This window comes from Bidens hawaiensis, unplaced genomic scaffold (assembly GCF_021521415.1).
Source record: "Bidens hawaiensis isolate Kalapana, Puna unplaced genomic scaffold, B.hawaiensis_p1.1 tig00077288_1, whole genome shotgun sequence".
In the NCBI taxonomy this organism is placed as follows: Eukaryota; Viridiplantae; Streptophyta; class Magnoliopsida; order Asterales; family Asteraceae; genus Bidens; species Bidens hawaiensis.
The window spans coordinates 4,918-10,425 of NW_027503321.1; the positions used below are offsets into that span (position 1 = coordinate 4,918).

At 35.6% G+C, this 5,508-nt stretch overlaps 1 pseudogene; it reads right to left on the reverse strand.

Moving 5' to 3' along the window:
- Positions 1 to 814: 814 nt before the first annotated feature.
- On the reverse strand, positions 815 to 5,253 carry LOC143606806 (11S globulin seed storage protein 2-like; annotated as a pseudogene).
- Positions 5,254 to 5,508: the final 255 nt, after the last annotated feature.

Sequence of the window (5,508 nt, forward strand, 5' to 3'; positions counted from 1 at the left end):
TCGGTTCGGTTTATAAACGAGCCAAGTTACGAGTAAAGGTCTGCTCGATTCAGTTCGACTCGAATATTTATAATTTATTTTAATATATAATTTTATATGAACAAATATATAAATATATAGACAACACACATAATATAGGTCTACAATTTTTTAAACCGTTTTATATTTTTCCTATTCCGTCAATTTTATAGTTTTATTAGTTTAATTCAAGTTTTCAGAATGCTAAAAGTTTGTTTACATGTTCATTATATCTTAATTCAAGTTTTCAGAATACTAAAAGTTTGTTTACATGTTCATTATATCTTAATTCAAACTTCTTTCTCAATATTATATTTATTAGTTCAATTCAAGTTTTTAAAATACTAAAGGTTTGTTTACATATTCATTATATATTACTTTAAACTTCTTTCTTTTAAAAATTACAATATATTATACGTTGTCTAAAAACTACTAAAATTTTCACACAACCATAGTTTACCATGACCCTAATCTATCACCGTCGTGACCAGCCCATTTTGCACAACATTATTACCAAAAAGATTAAAAAATAAAAATCGCTAGAAGAAGAAGGGCTTGAACCTCCGACCTTATGGTTAACAGCCACACGCTCTAACCAACTGGGCTATTCACGCTTTTTATTTTTTATAGTTGAGCTAATAATTTTATTGCTTAAGAAACAAAATAAAATTAATTACAAAGCATAACATCTGAACTTATTCAAGTTTTATTCTCGTACACACATAAAAGAACAACGAAAGGACACCTTAATCTCGTTAATTTATTGGCCTCCCTCATCATCATACACTTAACTCCTCTAAGACCTCTGGCTAATTGGAGAAAACAGTAGGCTCTCCGTCTGCCTGTTGATCTTCAAGCCCTGGGCCTGGCTCGGAGACACACCATACGAGTTGGTGATCACTTCGAGTGGCATGGCTCGGAACACTGATGTGTACCCTGCTATCGGGCTCTTAAGTGGAGACTTGCTGGTCTTGAACGCCACCCACTCGAACCCATTTTGCCCAGCTCGAGCGGTTTGTTGCGAAGAACTGCGGCACAACGAAGATGTCACCCTTGTTCACTTGCTCGTTCAACACGGCTTCACCGTTGTTCGACACCACTTGCACCTCTGCCTCACCGTCTAGACGTATACGAGGGTGTGGCTCTTCACGGTCCAGCGTGGCGAGAATAACACATTCTGCATGTGACAAAATTAAGGAATTAATTATATAGTAGATTTGAATGGGTCTTCGCAACACCTACACAACCTTCATCTGATTTCAGATGATCAGATGATGAGTCCACAAAACACAAAACACAAAACACTCAATGCGACCAAAAAGACTTTGAAAATTAATTTTCAAAACGGTTACACCACCTTCGTCTGATTTCAGATGATGATCAAAACGACTGCCTAACCACTATCTAGACAAACGTTTGAAACGATTGTGTCGATGTAGGATTAGATGTCAAACAGTTTGTTTTCCTGACGAAATTACCGGTTTGCAGGTATCCTTTCTCGGCACTGAGATCCAAGTGAGATAGGATTGGTAGTTTGTTCTCGTTAACTAGGTTGAGTTTTCCGGCTTGTTGGGAGAAGATATCGGCCTCACGCTGGCTGTTCAAGTTGAAAACGAGTTTAGAGCTGCAAAATCTTCCTTCTTCCAGACCATTAGCTGCAGGTCCTCTGCTGAATTGTTGTTCATCGGGGGTGACAAATCGCATGGGTTGCTGGACTTTAACAACGAGCCCACGGTTGCTGGGCTCCTGCAATGCACTCACGACTTCAGGTGATTCGTTAAATGATTCGGCCAGTAGTTCCCTATCAAATCCAGCGTAGATACTCTTCAAGATAAAGCGTTCCTGATCCGGGTGTCTGAAGTGCTCGGAGAAGCCCGGTTGGCTTTTTTGTCCTTTGAAGTGTTGGCTTGAAACTGCTCCGGCCAAGTAAGATACCTACAGAAAAGATAAACAATTTAATTATGTCAAACGACAATCCCCAAAACATAAAACACTCAAATGGTACTTTTAATAAAAAAAGTCAAAACCATGAAAACTATGGTTAGACCATAAGGCTCGTCTTTTGAAAATTATTGGTTAAAATGGTCGTTATTATCTAGACCAGTTGTTTTAATAAAAAGAAGTTCGTTTTAATAAGAAGTCAAAACTTTGAAAATTATGGTTTAACCGTAAGGGTGTCTTTTAAAAGTTGTAAGGGTGTCTTTTAAAAGTTACTAGTTAGAACGGTTGTCTAGATAATATCCCGATGGTAGTTTTAATAAAAAAAGAAGTCAAAACTTTGAAAATTATGGTTTACCCTAAGGGTCATCCTTTAAAAGTTATTGATTAGAACGATCGACAATATCCCTTCATAGACGGTCAAAGTTTGAAAATTTTGAGTCAAAACAGCCATCCGACCTCTATCCAAATGAGAGTTTGAAATGATGTGAGATTAAAGTTAAGCATTAGTCAAAACATCCTACCTCTATCCAAATGAGAATTTGAAATGATGTGAGATTAAAGTTAAGTGTTGCTGATTGCTGATTAATATTACGTTAAAAGTTTTTCAAAAGATTGAGTTTTGCAATTCAAAAAAGGGTAGCGGCTTGTCGTTTTAATAAAAAAGAAGTCAAAACTTTGAAAATTATGGTTAACCGTAAGGGTCATCCTTTAAAAGTTATTGATTAGAACAGCCAACAATATCCCGATGACTCTTTACTAGCCTACCCTTTGATCATAGACGGTCAAACTTTGAAAGTTTTCAGTCAAAACAGCCATCCAACATCTATCCAAATGAGAGTTTGAAATGATGTGAGATTAAAGTTAAGCATTGCTGATTAAAATTACGTTAAAAGTTTTAAGATTGAGTTTTGCAATTCAAAAAGAGATAGCGGCGCACAGATGTAATCACTACTTTTCGTTAAAAGTTAAAGTAAAAAAACATTGCTGATTAAAATTACATTATTACGTACCCTTCGTTTGAAGTCGAGTTGATTTGCGAGGTTGTTGATGTCGTCAACTAAGATAGCCACCACATCTTGGCTCCCATCGTTGTAAATCCAGTGGACGTGCCGGCGGGAATGGCTATGAAGTCTCCCAGTTGGAACCTAAATACTTTTTGGTGCAGTGTCTTTTGAAACGTCACCATATTGTTGTTCTTGCGGTTGTTCGGCCATCTTTCGTGGCTGCTGCTGCTGCTGTATTACTCCGGTGTCGAATGTCTCTGCGCATCCCGGAAGTTGTACTCCCATGATCCCTTCACCTGAAATTAAGCCCCATGATTCATATTAATTCTATACATCCTTTTGTTTCTATGAAATGGGTCATGCACATATGATTCACATCATAAAACAGCCGTCCACAAAACATTACGAAAACACTGAAACGGCTGTTTTAACCCAAAAAAAAACAAAATCAATCTTCGAAAAGGGCCGTTTGGACAATCTTTAGACGGGTGTTTTGAGAAAAAAAAGTAATAAAGTCAAACTTTGAAAAGTAATTGGGAATGGCCGTTTGGGCAATCTCAAGACGGGCGTTTTGTAAAGTCAAACTTTGAAAAATATTGGGCATGGCAGCCGTTTGAATAATATTCGAATTACCATTTTTAAATAAAAATGAATAATATTCGAATTACCGGTTTTAATTAAAAAATTAAACTTTAAAAATTATTAATTTGAAAATTATTGGTGAGAACGACCGTTTAGCTGTATCTAAACTAGCCCATATATAGAAACTAGGCGGGTGCCCGCGCGATGCTGCGGGAAACGCGTACATTAGTAATCACGTAACAAATTTAAGGGTGTTCATTGTTTCGCTTGAAACTGTGAAACCGTTCACTGGTTCAATTTCACAGTTGAACTGAAGCGAACAGTAAATATTGATTGCATTTTGAAATTTTAATTGTTTACTTATGCATTTTGTAACTTTATTTAAGCTGGTTCGGTTTCACGGTTGAATTAAGAAAATTTTATTTAATACGAGTAAGCTTGTTTATTATAAGCTTAGTTTAGCCTAAATTCTGGTATGATTTTTCCCGGTTTTGTTCTTGTTATGATTTGTCTTCTATTTATTCCAATAAGGTTTATCATTTACGTAACCAAAATTATCTTTGTTTATATTATGATTTTCGTAAATGGCTTATTAGTTGGTGCTTAATTTGAAATGAATGTATAGATAGATTAATAATTCTTATTTTAAACTCAATTTATTATCGAAGTACAAACCAAATCGGAACCTAACTATTGGTAATGGTTTGTCTTGGTTGGCTTTCAATTTTCAATGGTTCAATTTCGATTTTTGATGAGAAAAAACGTTACTAACGGTTTGGCTCATAGTTTAATTTAAAACCATCAAAATCGGACAGCAACACACCCCAATGCAATTTTTGTTAACTTAAAAAACTATAGCAATATGGTAATCAAATTAAAGAGAATAAAATTCTCGTTTTTATAGTACAATTTTTTAAAAAAAATATTAACGTGTGAAAAAGTTATGACCGTTTAATAATCATGGAGGAAGTTGGGTTAAAAATGAAATTATAAGAATATATAGGTAAAAGATAGATGACCAATGTTGTAAGTATTATTTAAATTTATAAAATTTAAAGAATTAAAATTGTAACTATTTTGAATAAATAAAAAATAAAATTTGAAAAATTAAAATTGTAACTATTTTAAAGAAACAAAAAATGCACGTGAAATTTAGGATTAAAATGACTCCTATAACCTTAATAAAGATGGTACCAAATGCTTTGATAGTTATAAAGTACTTAAAATGACCGTCTTAATTTACCCTTTAGTTATATATTATATATGGTATAAATATAAATATATTAACTGACTTAAAAGTTTGAAAGTTTTTGACCAAAGGTGTCGTCCAACCTCTTATATACGGCCACTTTTGAGAATAGATATCAGGCACCGTGTGCATAGTTGCGCAGACTTCAATATTAATCGGAGGTACCTTCTTGAATGAAGAGTAGACGAGGGAACGGAAGGAAGTTAGGAAGCGAAAGAGACTCGGTTTGTATCGTCACCCTTTCCGGATGAAGTCCGAAACACTAAACTCCTCATCGTTTTCATTCCAATATTTCTCAACCCAACCACCTTCGTATTGTAGGAACTGAAAAGGTTGTTTTGTGGTGAGTTGCTGGAGGTTGCAGAACTCCGGGCTGCTGAGGCGGGAGGAGCGGGTGGTGGCAATGACAGTGGTGCCGAGTAGGCAAAGGAAGACACCTATGAGTTTTATAGCAACCATGGTTAGTGTGTGTTTGAAATGTGCAGGAATGTGAGGGTGGTTTTATAGGGGTGGTGGAAGAGTTCTGTTATGAACGCCACCTTGCACCGGAAGTTGATGAAGGTGTTGTGTAACGGTGGCTTCAACATGGTGTTGGGTATATACACTTGGCATTAATGGTGTCAATGTTTGGACAACTGTGCAAGCATATAGCCAAGTAGCCAACAGATAAAGCTTTTGAGATTTATGGTTTGCATATTACGGTTAATTTTACAC